Genomic DNA, 14,626 nt, shown 5'->3' with positions numbered 1-14,626 from the left:
CCTGTGATATTTAAGGGAGAAAACTAAGGTCTTTGTACGGTATGCTGAGGATTCTTTGAGGGGAGGGTCGCCAGGCAAACGGAGGAAGCTGGGAAGCAGGTTTCTTGTGTGGCACTCAGGCCAAGGGCTCCTCTCTCTCTCTCTCTCTCTCTGTCTGTCTCTCTCTCTCTCAAGGCTGAGGGTGAGAGAGTCATTCTGAGCAGTCAAGTAGTGCATTGTTAGCAGGCTGAAAGCCAGCCATAGAATGCACTGGCACGTGAAGGGATACAACTGCTGCCTATGGTTCTTGGTCCAACCTCAACTTTAATACCTGGGAGAAGCAAACAATAACAAAAGAACAGTGTATTAAAGGCAAGATAAAGGGAAGGTAAACTTAATTGGATCACAACTATATCGCATATTCAAGGCTCGCTATTCTTTCAACAGCCCTGAGGAATTATCTCATCATTACATTAAAGTGGGAAGATGCTGAGCTGAGAAACAAGCAGGACGGAAACTACGGTAGTAATTGCTCAGGGAACCCTGAGTGATACATGTGGATGTCTGGCGCGTGCCCAGGTGTCGTTCCGATGCATCAGTCTTTGGCATTTTGGTGCAGGCAGCACCGGGCAGGATTCTGTATAAGGGGCCCATACCCAGGTTTTCGAGCAGCAATGAACAGCTAAAACAAAACAAATGGGCCCCGGAGAGCAGTTGAGCATAAGGTTGATCTGTGAGAAGGGAGGGGGAGGCGAGCTCCGTTAAAAAGCCTCTTCAGTCTGTACGAAGTCCCTCTTGCCTTCATTGTCATTATCGGTGTTCCTGGGGTGATAATGGCAGATGTTTGCTTCCTTATCCATGTGGCTTCCCCTTGACTAATTAAAAGCTGAGAGTAACTGCCAGCCTTCCAGTCAGCCAGCTCTTTGTCTTTTGATCCAAGAGAGGCACTTGTTTTGATTGAAAGCAAGTGGTGAGAAATATTGTGAGGTGGTGGTTTTACCTGGAAACTCCAGGTTTAAATCTGTGACTGTCCAAATATGACAGAGAGCAAATAGACTTGTACCAAGCCATCCCGCGCCGTGCATGACATTGAGAGACATTCTGGCTCCATGAGCATTTTCAGGTTTTGGAAAAAATTATATTACCCTCCCTGTCAAACTTGTCTCACTCCCAGATCTGGGATTCTGTGACTGAATACATTTTGGAAGAGAATAGTTGATGACTCCTCCCATCAATGCCCTAAAGACCTAGGCTTCTTGTCTTGAAACAAATTGGATGCAGTCCTTGCTTAATTTGGCGTTTCTGAGACATCTTCATGGTGACTTACTATCTTCTATTATTCTGTTGTGTTTCGCACTCTTGGTATTGTAAGTAGTGATCCTCCCCAGCAGTTTGAAAACCGAACTACCTTTAGTAAGTCAGAGTCAGCCTATGCACTTCAGGCAGCTTTGTTTCTGAGAAAGGTATGGGGTTCCTCTTCTCACCTGAAGAATTCTCTCCAAAGAGCCTTCAGGCACTTCCTAGAGGAGCCTACTCTTCTGTCCTGCTGTGCTCTGGTTTCTGGAATTCTTTCTTCTTTTACCCCATGCTGTCCAGAGCTCACAAGTAGGCGTTTAAAGCATTCAAGTGGCAGTGGCGATTGGCATTCTCCAAAAGGTCATGGTGATTTTTCTACAAAACAAAACAAAACAAACAGACTGTGCTGTTGGGATGCTATATAATAACTGCTATATAATAATAAATGCTATAATAAATGCTATATAATAACAAAACAATGTTTGTTTTGTTTTGTTTCTACAAAGCAGTGCTGTTGGGATGCTATATAATAACTGCTGTTAGGTTGCAGCCAGGCTGCATACATGTGGGAGCCTAGGTCAGGGAAAAAAAAAGTTGTAGATGCAGCCCAGGTAGCTTTTGCATGTTTCCTAAATGGTGACAAATAGGGCAAGGGTGAGTGAAAGATAGAGAGAGAGAGTGAAGAAACTAGCTAATGGAGCCAGCCTGTAGTCTCCAGCAAGCTCCAGTTTTCCTGCTTCTCTGGGGCTGTTATCTGGGGCTTACATGTTATCTTTCTCATGTACCATTTCTTCTTATTGTCTTCATGCTAAGGTTGGGCAGGCAGGTTCTCTCCTCATCAATGCTCATATCCCAAGCTAAGAAAAGATGTTGCAGAGAGACAGGTTTGCCCTGGCCATATCCTCATGTCATGCACACTTTCAAATGTCCCCAAAGAATGATATACATGATATACACCTCCAGATTGCTTTTGTTTGGTGCAGTGCCCACTGAGGTCATAAAGATTTTTAAGGTGTATGCATGCATATGCAAACCACAGGCAGAAATAGAAATAGGTATGAAGCTTTAATGTGAGAACCTTGTATCTTTTCTAGAGGAATGTCAAAATGGTGGCCCTTGCTTAGATAATCGCACGTGGCTGGCGGTGACATTTTTCTCCCATTCTGTATAATAAATTGATTGCAAAAAAAAAAAAAAAAGAACCAGTCATTCTCTTTGACTCTATTCCATTGCAGCATGATTTTGTGGCTCCCGTAGACTTCAAATCTAGGTTTGACTCCATTGCTTGCTTTGGTCAGTAGAAATACAGAAGCAAAGCTGTGTGTTCCTAAATCCAGACCTTGGGAGAACTCACATACTTGTGCTTGTTCTCTTGGAATAGATGCTCCAATGGATGGCTCAGAGATCCACTTCCACCAGCTGATAGTGCTTGAACCAGCCAGCTGTCCAGACACTTGAATGTCCCAGCAGAGATCAGACAAACCTGTTCACGCACAGAACGATGACCGATAACAAGTGCTTATTGTTTTAAGCTAGAATTTAGACTGCTTTGTTATGCAGCTCTCAACTAACTGACGAGTTTGGTCTACCTGGTCCTGGTTCCTGGGCATAGTTTTGTGTCATTCACAGATCTGATTTCGTCAGCCTTGGAATTCTATTAAATTGGTGTTAGGTGAGGGGTCCTCAATTCTTAAGATTGTCCCCATTACTATGATGATTCAACACAGGCCCGTATCTTGTGTTAGAGTTATTTCATCAAATATCTGCTGATGGGTTCTTAGAACCTGTAACTTGCAAAGCTCTGGGGACTGGCCAAGACTAAAAGCTAGTAACTGGATTTGCCAACCCACTGGATTGTCATTACTGCATGCAAATGATTCTAGTTTATCCAGCACTTAAGTAACAGCTGGTGTTTCAAAATTTGTTACAGACTACTTTTAGCTGCAGAAATACACTTTATTAATCTTCAGGGAAAGCACACTGGCCCTGATGCTAGATGGTAGGAAAAATCACAGATGCGGATTGATAATTAGAGTTATGTAATGTTTACCCTTGCATTCCCTGGAGCTGAGACCAGGGCATGGACTCATGAGTCTTGGATGTTAAGAAGGTAATAGGACTCCAGATTTATGGTGTAATAAAGGAAACTATCAGAGATTTCTTATTTCTATTACATTTTAAGGAAAAGCAAACACTATTTTAACCCTTACACTACAGGTGAACTCTTAATGTGCTGGGTATATCAGCTGTTGCCACAAACAGCTACAGACTAGGCACACCTTTAATATCAGTGCTGAGGCAGGCAGCAGTAAAGGCAGACAGGTACCTGTGAATTTGAGGTCAGTCTTGTCTACAAAATGAGTTGCAGGACAGCCAGAACTACATAGAGAAACTCTGTCTCCAAAAAACCCAGTTTAAACAACTGCTGGATCCCTGAGGCATACAATAATGCCCATTTCTTCAGCTGTCTGTAGGTTGAAGGGGGGAAACAGCCAATTCTAGACTGAGTTCAGATGGAGGTAGCTTTACCACACATGCCCCTCAAGATACTCACATAACCAATTTATAGTATCCCAGTTCCTGCTTCCCCAACCTCACACCATCCTAGCATGCCACATGACCAAGTCTAGTGTTAAAGGTCAGGGAAATGGATCTACTTCCTTAGCACGGGAAATGGCAGTAGGGTGGTTAAATTAGTTACTGCCATTTCCTTCTTTGGAAAGGATCATGGAGCCATACTTGGATTCCTGAGTAGCCAAGAGGCAGACCATTGTCCACCTTTGGAGCCGATCTGCTTGCTCCTGGTAATGTGGAAGTCACATCATACTCCGTTATGATCTAGCTTGATGCAATTTCAAAAGAAAGGAATGCTGCAGAGAATTGACTGAAATCTCTGTGGAGTGTCTCCATTCCACCCACCTTGTCCCCTAAGCCATAGGAGTGCAGGTCACTCGGTTGGCTGTCCCTTCTCCAGCCCTAGGAGAGTAGCAATAGGTAACATCATTACTCCAGGTCCTGTGGCATCCCTTCCTTGTCATTTATTATGTCTGGGAGGAAAGTAACCAGTTTTCATCTAGTCGGGTTCTTGGGGTCTTTCCCCAGCTCCCAAACCAGTTGCTATGGTTAAGATGTTTAGATGAATCTTTTCCTGATATCATCTTCTCTTCTTTAACTATAGCCAGAGCCTCCTGTTGAGATAGGAAATCGGTGTTTTAATATAGGATTGTGATTCTCATATATCCTCCAGGATGGAAACTACATAGTACAGTGTTACTAAAAACAATAGCGGAGCATTTTATTTCAGGTAGTAGGCTTTGCTGGCGCTCATTCTGTGCTTTTGCATGTGTGTTGCATCAGATTTTACCTCATCGCTCAGCACAACTGAGATGCAAAGGGTCTCATCTAGTAGCCAGCTCCAGAGGAGTTTTTCTTTTCTTTTGACACAGGGTCTCACTATGTAGTCCTTGTTAAAAATTAAAAATAAGAAGATGCAGGGGGACAACCGATATATTCTCTGCGAGAGGTTTATTAGAAGGGTACGGAGGAAGTGGGTAGCAGGGCATGGTGGGGAAAGAGAGATGGAAAGCGGGGATGGGAGAAGGGGGCGCAGAGAAGAGTGTAAAGAGAGTAAGAGTAAGAAAGACCACGTGTCAGATCGGCCCTTTTAAGGGGGCACGGTAACCACGCCTTCCAGGTGTGGTCACCTGGCTGGCTGGCGACACATGACATCATCATAGGTTGCTGGGCAACCCAGAAGCAGGTTGTATTCCAAAATACTAACAGTCCTAGCTGGCATTGAATTCAGAGATTTGCCTGCCTCTGCCTCCCAAGTGCTGGCTTGTTTCACTCTGCCCAGACTCTACCGTATTTTTTTTAATTTTTTTATCAGTTATGTTTTATTAACTCTGTATCCCAGCCGTGTCCCGCTCCCTCATTCCCTCCCAGTCCCTCCCTCCCTCCCTCATCTCCACCATGCCCCTTTCCAAGTCCACTGATAGGGGGGACCTCCTCCCCATTCATCCGATCCTGTTTTATCAGGTATCTTCAGGACTGGCTGCAAAGCCCTCCTCTGTGGCCTAACAGGACTGCTCCTCCCTTGGGGGGTGGGGAGATCAAAGAGCCAGTCATTGAGTTCCTGTTAGAAATAGTCCTTGTTCCCCTCACTTTGGGAAACCAATTGGTTACTGAGCTACCACAGGCTACATCTGAGCAGAGGTTCTAGGTTATATCCATACATGGTCCTTGGTTAAATGTCAGTCTCAGAAAAGACCCTGTGCCCAGATATATTTGGTCCTTGTGGAGCTCCTATCCTTTCCCCATCAGACTAACTCCCCTTCTTTCCTATGATTCCCTGTACTCTGCCGAAGGTTTGTTTATGAGTCTTAGTGTCTGCTTTGAAAACACTGCTAGTTAGAGTCTTTCAGATGCGCTCAGTAGACTCCTGTCATACGTTCAATGCACATCCCATCTGTCTTTCTAAACGAGGATTGATCATCTTACCCCATGTCCGCTCAATTGATTATCTTTCTTAGGTGTATAGATTTCATTATGTTTATCATATCTTATAGGTCTATATAAGTGAGTATATACTGTGTTTGTCTTTCTCCTTCTGGGATATTTCACTCAGAATGATTTTTTTCTAGATCCCACCATTTGTTTGCAAATTTCATGATTTCCTCCTTTTTGATTGCTGAGTAGTATTCCACTGTGTAAAAATACCACAATTTCTGTACCCATTCCTCTGTTGATGGACATCTGGGTTGTTTCCAGGTTCTGGCTATTACAAATAGAGCTGCTATAAACATGGTTGAGCAAGTGTCCCTTTTGTGTACTTGAGCAAAGTTTGGGTATATACCTAGCAGTGGTATAGCTGGGTCTTGAGGAAGCACTATTCCTAATTGTCTTAGAAAGCACTAGATAGATTTCCAGAGTGGTTGTACCAGTTTACATTCCCACCAGCAGTGGAGGAGGGTTCCCCTTTCTCCACAACCTCTCCAGCATGTGTTGTCACTTGAGTTTTTCATCTTGGCCATTCTGATGGGTGTAATCTACCGTATTTTTTGAGACAAGGCCTCTCTCACCGAAATTTAAAGCTCCCCCAGTTTGGCTAGACTGGCTGGCAAGGGAGCTCCAGGAATTAGAATGTTCACTTAGCCTACCTCCTCCGTGCTGGTATTACCGGAAAGTGTGACAGACAGTGCCTGACTTTTTTTTTTTTAAGTGGCTGCAGGGAATTCAGACTCAGGTCCTTTTGTTTGTCCAGCAAGCACTCTTCCCACAGCGCACTCTCCCCAGCCCCTCAGCTCTTGCTTGGTAATCTGATTGCAGCCGTCTTCACCAATAGCTTATAGAATAACATTACCTACTTACTGCATTTAGCCTCCAGAGAAACTCCGCCTTCCTTATGTCTGTGCTCCTTGGGAAATGAGGAAGTTGAGCAAGGGGATGTGTTTGACAACATGAGATTTCCACTGCACAGTGTAAGGAAAGAAGCCTGGATTAGACATAGGACATTGGTAAAGTATATTCCCCAAAGGGTTTTCACTGGTGCCTTTACCACAGAAATGAATTAGCCCTGCACAGTGCTTCTTTGTGTCTTTTCTAAGTGCTACCTGACATTTCTGCTGCCAGGTACTGTAAATGTTCAGTAACTGCGTGCCATGATTCTCTAATACAGTGGTTCTCAACCTTCCTAATGCTGCAGCCCTTCCCCTTCGGTGCAGTTCCTCATGGCGTGATGACCCCAACGCAGAAAATTATTTTTGTTGCTACTTTATAACTGTAATTTTGCTACTGTTATAAATCATGTTATAAATATCTGACATGCAGGATATCTGATATCTGACCTCTGTGAAAGGGTTATTCGGGCCCCCAAAGGTGCCACGTCCCACAGGTTGAAAACCTCTCCACTAACAGATTATACTATTTCTAATTTATTCAGGGAAGAAAAACTTGATTTAAATAAAAGACTTGTTTAAGCTAATTTGTGGGAGGCATGAGAGCATTGGGGCAGAAATTTCTAGTGATGTTGTTGGTTGAATGAACACTTGTAAATTTTCAAGCCATTGCCCTCGCTCAGAACATGCGGTGTCTACTGTAACTAGCGAATGCTCTGATTATCTTGCGTAGATTGTTTGCTGGTGCTGCATAATGTGCTGTGTTTTTAGCAATCACTTAACGTCCACCTCCTCCTTCATGCTTAATACCCAGGGCTATGCCTGGCTTGTTTTCCACGGAAACGCAGGGCCCACACAAGGGTGCGTAAATCAATGGGTATTCGGTGGGTGACGGAATGATTAGACTCGAAGATAACTGCTTCCAGCAGGGAGGAAATCAGGGTTCCTCCTAAGTATTTCTGCCCCTGAAAAGGGGCAGGGAAGGGTTAATGTTCTCTCTGGGAGCTGGAGGGATTTGGATTGGGATCTCAGCAGAGCTGCTTGAATCACATTCTTCCTGCTACTATAGCAACAGGTTGAGAATTCTGCCAGCATTGTCGCCTGCCTCCTGGAAATGCCTGAGTGCGGGTAACTTCATTGTCTCGGGGACAGCTGCTCTCTAAGATGTTTCAATGAAGCAACGTGTCTGCAGAAGAGAGGAGCCCTTAATGCAAATCCAGAGCTAAGGATCATGGGCAGGCAGAGAGAAATCTTACTTTGACGGAGGGATATTTCCTATCATTTGTCCCTTGAAGAGGTGTGAGGTAGAGAAGGAGTGGAGATAAATCTGTTGTCAATAGAACCTTTTCCTCCATTTTTAATGAGGCATTCCTTTTGAGAGACATCTCATGGGTCGCATTTGGAAAACTTTCCTTGATTCTTTTTGCTAACATGCAGAAATAGGCAAAGCTCCTGGATTACTGTTGAGTTTGGAGATGCCAGAGTGGGCCACGGTGTGGGTTGTTCCTCTGCATTTATCAGACCTTCTGACTAATGTGCTGCCTGTGTTGTTTACTGACAAGAGCTGCAAAAAAGAATGAGAAATGGAGGGGTTCTTTTTTTCCCCGGATGGGGGTGCTGTGATTTGAACACTGGGGAGAAAGATCTGTGAGCAGAACTGACTCAGGGGAAGTTTCACAAACACTTTAAAATGCCTGTTTGTCGCTCAGGGCTGCAGTTTAGGGTCTCTGTTGGGAGCAAGGGAAGCTTGAGCATGGGAATAATCAAACTCTCGGGCTAATTGTAGTTCTGTCTGGGATAATGAATAAAATTAGCAAACCTTAATCTAAAAAGAATGGTTATGCTTATTCTTGATTTTCCTTTATGTGAGTCTGTGAGCCACATGTGTGCCTGGTGCCTGCGGAGGTCAGAAATGGGCATCAGGTTCCCTCCGACTGAGGTTACAGCCGGTTATAGCTGGGAATCGAACCTAGGTCTTCTGAAAAGCAGAGTATGGAATTTAACAAGCATTTTGGTTTCATTGATCTTATTACACATTACAGCTTAGTTTTCACTTTGCTGGCAGATGTGCATGCCGAGAAATCTGCTGGCTTCATTCTCTGTATCTGGTTTACAAATGCGTGCTGATTAAAAAAACAGTGTGTTTGGCTTTTCTTTAGAAAGGCATTGGGCTTTGGGTTTTATTATTAAAAGGGCACTTTTAGGGCAGGGGAGGAACTTAGTTGTAGATCACTTACAAAGTATGAGCAAGGCCTTAGGCTTACTTCCCAGTACTACTCCCCACCAAAAAATTCAATTGAATTTTTTTTTTGTACTAAACCCACAATATATCATTCCAAAGCAGTCCAAACAGCAGTCCCAGGATAGCCGTCTGTAATGATTTTTTTCTTTTAATTTCATGTGACTGGGGACTTGGGGGAGTGCAGCCATCTGATTTGCTCACTATTATATATATATGTAAGGCTGCTCAGTGAAAGTGAGCTGAATTGCTGTGTGTACGTCACTTATAGAAATCCATATGAAGCTTTAAGGGTCTCAATGATTTGCTTTCTCTGCTTTCCTTGTCTTTTACCCACCTTACCCCAGACCTAAAGCCTCTGGATTCCTGTCACTGATCTGGTCGTTAGTTAGGCGGGTTTTAGTTTTCCTTGACTAGACCAAAAGGCCTTTCCAGCCAGAATGTATGAAATGGGGTGAGACCTTGGAAGAGCACACAATATCATAATAGAAAAGCCAGTGTGTGGAGGTGGGGGGGGCAGGGAAGGAGGTGGAGAAACATGGGATTGAACTTCTGTAATAAGTGCCAGAAAAGTATGAATGTTTTCAAAAGAACTGGTAGATTTCTATAGCTTGGTGCAGTTATGGTTAAGGACAGAACAATGATTCATGAAATCATAGCTAGCCCTTCTCATTGTACCTACAAGCAAAGCAAAGCAATAAAAAAACCAAGGGACCATTTTGATTCCAAGCCCCAAGGTTTATCTAGATGCCTGAAAGGAAGAGTGAGAATTCTTTAGGTTTGAGGTGTGATGGACTGTTATCCTCCAGGAAGAGGAAGCTTAGAGCAAGGTGATGATCACTTTCGAAGATGCAACTCCTTTGGTCTCTGTGCTTCTGTTTCAGAGGAAGTAGCCTAGGGGCTGGGGGTTGCCTAAGAAAAGTAGGCCTCTGTCAAAAGCCTGAAATCTCCAGGCTCTTAAAGCCCAGGCATTTTCCGTTTATCTTAAGAACAAGCCTAGATAAGTGTTAGGTCAGGTAAAACTGGTTGTTTCTCTTTTGGTCCTCTCCCTGAGATGACTCTACGGACAGAGTTGGTTGTCCGAATGGATGTTGCTCAAGTCATTTTTACCAGCACCCACCCTGCACAGAAATGCCCATAGCCTGCCTACCTTCAAGCTTGGCCCCACCCATACTAAACAGATAAACTCCTAGCCAAGTTCTGGCCTCCCCTGAGCCACTTCAGGAAGAGAAGAATGACTAGAACAAACACACAGTCTCTTCCCTATAGGCAGGAAGGGATTTCAGCCAAGAATGCAAGGTGTGCCTGGTGGCCTTTATACCGAGCTGCACAGACACTGCACACACGCACATAGCTTATTTACTTCGGCAGTATGGTGTCATGTTGGCCAAAGACCAGGGAATAACTGAGTTGACAAGCAGCCAGGTCATAAGGCACATATGCCTTCCCAAGCAGTGTATTGCTGTTCCTTCCCTCACAGAGGCAAACCTAGTGCTGGAGGTCATGGTGCTTTCCTGTCTGACACCCCTGGGCTAGTTCCAGAGAAGGTCTGCTATAAATACTATCTGGTTATCCTATCCGTCTGCCTGCTTGTGGGCTTATTCAGGAAAATGTGTAATAAAGCAAATTCATCTCTTTTCGATGGAAAATCCTTTTACAGCTCAGCTGTGCCACTTACTGGCTATGCAACTAGCAGCTATATCATTTAACTTCTCTGCACCTCCTCACATTCATCTTATTTCAAACTCGTAGCAATATCTCTCATAGAAGAAGAAAATTAATTTTTTTTTCTTTTACAATGACTGGAACATTGTATTAATATTTTTGGTTACTGTTGTTGTTTGGTTGGTTTGGTTTTGGTTTTGGTTTTTGGTTTTTGGAAACAGGGTTTCTCTATGTGGCCCTGGCCTATCCTGGAATTCACTCTGTAGACCAGGCTGACCTCAAAATCAGAGATTCACCTGCCTCTGTCTTTAGAGTGCTGCAATTAAAGGAATTCCACCTGTTAATTTTGTTGTTGTTGTTGTTTTTAGTGGATATTCCTGAGAAACAGCCTTTTCTCTTTTGGTCATTTCCTATTGGAAATACCTCCATGTTTGGCATTTCTTAGTATCGGGGTTGTATTGGAGCATGGCGAGGGGAAGAGGAGAGCTGAGTAGAGCAGAGGTAGCCAGGCAGGAATTGGGGGTGTTGGAAACCTAAGCCCCATATTCCCCTGTGTCATTGCTCTTGTGTTAATGCTGTACAGCTTGAGTATCCAGTGGCCTTTTATATACAAGGTGGAAAACGAGTATGAATTCTACTCAGTCTTCCAGGAAGTGAATGTAGGTTCTAGAATAACTTTCTCCAAGTTCTTCTGTGCTTGTTCTTTAGCTCAGATCCTAGCCCAGGCCTGCCACGTTGAACAAATGCCTAGCACAGATGAAGAAGGAAGGCAGATGAGTGTTGCCGAGGACTCCATGCTAGAAGCAGATAGGCAGTCATAGAACTGAGTTGACAAGCAGCCAACTTAGAGTACTTAGAGTACTTTGGCACTTAGAGTAAATACCTTTTAAAAAGTCAAAGAGCAGCCTGGCACAGTGGTACCCAACTGTCATCCCAGCACTTGGGAGGCAGAGGCAGGCAGGTCTCTGTGTGTTTGAGGCCAGCCTGGTCTACAAAGCGAGTCCAAGACAGCCAAGGAGCCAAGGCTACACAAGAGAAACCCTGTCTCAACTCTCCACCCCTCCCACTCCTTCCCCCCCCCAAAAGAAAAGAACAAAAAAAACAAAAAACAAAACGTAAAAGAGCAGACCCAGGCTCTAACTTTCACAGGCATCTGACCTCAAAGGACTTTCAGGCTTGTGAGAAAGGGAAGTGAATCACAGGACTTGGAAAGAGGACACAGGGGAGAGGAAGCAGGAGCTTTCCTGCTGTGAAAGAGCTGACAGCATATTGCAGATGGTCAGGAACCTTCTCCATCCCTCGTCCTCTAGCCCACGAACCAGGAACACTAGTGGAGTATTAGTTCAGTGTTGTATATAATGCTGAAGGGCCTGGCACACAGTAGATGTTAACCATGATTAACTTACACGTAACTCCTGGAGGCCAATGAGACTTCTCAGTCGTGTAACTCAAACGTTCCCACTGTTGCTGATGTCGCCACCTCTCAGGTGTCTGCTACAATGAGCTGGTAGAAGCTGCTCATCCTGGCCCATCTATCTGCAGCTCCACGGAGTCTCAGCTGTTCATAGGTTAGAATTAAGTGACCCATCATGAGAGTCTGTGGATGCTGTGTCTGTCATTGCCACAGATGGAAACAGAGACAAACCGTGATAGCAGGCAATAGTGATGATGGGCAGGCAGCTGTCTTTGTAGTAACTGCAGGAGAGCACCATATATACATGCTAACATGAATTCATACTTTTATTATTTGTTCATAATTTGTGCCTCATCAAAACTGTGCACATTTTTTTAAAAAAAATGCTTTCTACGAGTCTAGGACAGCCAAGGCTCCACAGAGAAAACAAAACAAAAAGCTTGCTAATAGCAGTTGGTTTCCATGATTACACTTTGCAATAAAAAGAAGAGTGAATATGGGTCTTAGATGGATATGAATTCATCCTGTCAGTCCTACAAGACCATCTGACCCATCTCCTTGCTTTAAAATGTACAGTTGAGAGTTAAGGGTATTAACTGAATTCTGTAGCCAAAGGGCAGGACTTTAGGGACCTATGTACACACACAGTCTGTTAGCCTGTTACTTCCTATCGCTAACAGAGCTTGAACAATTACAGAGCCGTTGTCCTGAGCTGCAAGGATGATGGCCTATGTGGAGGATTCTCAGATGACACCACCTCTGGCTGAGTCTCTTCCTGTCTTTGGCCTTTACCTCTGACTCTCCCATGAGAAAACCATCTGTCTGTTTTCAAAAAAAAAAAAAAAGACAGTAATGAGAAAATTAATAGTGGCTGTTTTTCCCAGTGAGGGATTCCCACAGAGTGTGTGTTCCACATACATGGCCATGATTAAAATGGAATGATTCTTGATCTCCTTTATGATCCAAAGATTGACCTTGTAACACTACTACATAGTAGAACTTCGTCCTTTACCTCACCAGTCCAAGGAAGGAGTCAGCTGTAAGAGTGCACAACCTGGAAAATCCACTGAGTAACTTAAAAAAATTCTCTTCACTAAGTAATGCTCCAAGTTTTATATTGGTTTAAAAAAGAAAACAAAGGGCTAAAGAGATAAGATGGTTCAACAGTTGAGAGCACTGGCTGCTCTTCCAGAGAACCTGGGTTCAAGTCCCAGTACCTAGGTGGTGACCCACAACTATCTGTAACTCCAGTTCCAGGGACCAACTAGTTCTGGCCTCCATGGGCACAATATGTTCCTGATACACAGACGTACATGCAGGCAGAACACCCACACACATACAAATTTAAAAATAAATAAAAAGGCGTAAAGAAGTATTTGAGGAAACACCATCCTTCAAAATGTAGTAATTAATCAGATGTAGCAAAATCTAGAACTTTCGAGACTAGGCTAAATGTTAATCTGTAATTTAAAACCAACAGTAATTTCTGTAACAACATCTCAGTCCATTAGCCACCTGTGTCAGACAGTGTGATAAATATTTATTTCTCCTGAGACCTCACTTAATTTTCCTAGGATTGGGAAGTAAACATGATTTCTCTCATTTTACTGATAGGGACACGGAGGCCCAGAGTGAAAGTTACTTGGTCTAGGGGCCTTTTGATAATCTAGTTCCAGTTCTGTAAAGATGACGGGGCAGGCAAATGCCAGGGAGAGGTTATACAGCTGGTTTTCCTGTTAGCTCGGCCTGTTCTACATGGCCAGCACTGCACAGCAGCCAGCTCTGGAGTACGCAGACACAGCCCACATACTATGGATAGAACGGCACCAAACAACGCCTCTGCCTCTTCGCATAGCACCGTGTGATCCGGGCATGTCTATGCATTGAGAATGTCTATTTTCTCATTCATTCTTTTTATTTTTCCTGGTCTGAAAAAAAAACTGCCTGCCCCTCCCCCCATTTCTGGCTCCCTCTACAGCCCATGAGCTCCAAGAAGAATCCCTGTGAGTCAGTGCCCTACTCTTAGCACATGGGTGCTGCGGTATGACTTGTCAGCTCAGAGTCCTAGAAATAGTTTCTGGTTTCTCAGCTGGATTGCACAAATCCAGAGAAAATAAAAGTCTTGATGGTGACTAATGACTGTAATAATGGTTAAAACTTATAACTTTCTGTTTGGGAAATCTTCGCTGAACCGATTTATATTCAATAGACAAAGCCATTCTTCTTCCTTACAATAATAAAGTCAAAGATATAATGCTCTAGATATGTTATCCGATCTATCAACCTCACCCATGTCATACAGTATTAATCCTTTGTGACTCCTTAGGAAACTGAAGCCAAGCTACACTTTCAGACACCAGCCAAAAGACAGTCGGTCCAGATTTCTATACTACGCTGTGGCGCCCCTTTAAAAACAGAAATTTACTCCGCTTTAATTCTGACTGTTTTGAAAAATTGCATACAGTCAATGCCAGGAGATGAAGCTTTGCTACCACTTGTGCAGGCTGAACACAACATTGGTGTTCAGAAAGCACTTCCAGAGAGGTGCAGTCGAGGGAAGCCTCATGTTCTAGTTGCTTCTGACAGTGGGTTTGCGTGGTTCACTAGCTTAGATGCCTTCGGAGGCTTAACTTGTGC

The 14,626-nt window shown here is 43.8% G+C and overlaps 1 protein-coding gene across 4 annotated transcripts in view; it reads left to right on the top strand.

Annotated features, from left to right (window-relative positions):
• Ston2 (stonin 2) overlaps positions 1 to 14,626 on the top strand; it is a 149,708-nt gene that overhangs the window by 96,107 nt on the left and 38,975 nt on the right. The window lies entirely within an intron of this gene.

This window comes from Meriones unguiculatus, chromosome 7 (assembly GCF_030254825.1).
Source record: "Meriones unguiculatus strain TT.TT164.6M chromosome 7, Bangor_MerUng_6.1, whole genome shotgun sequence".
Classification (NCBI taxonomy): domain Eukaryota; kingdom Metazoa; phylum Chordata; class Mammalia; order Rodentia; family Muridae; genus Meriones; species Meriones unguiculatus.
The sequence above is the reverse complement of the archived record's forward strand: the minus strand, read 5'-3'. Positions and strand labels throughout refer to the sequence as shown.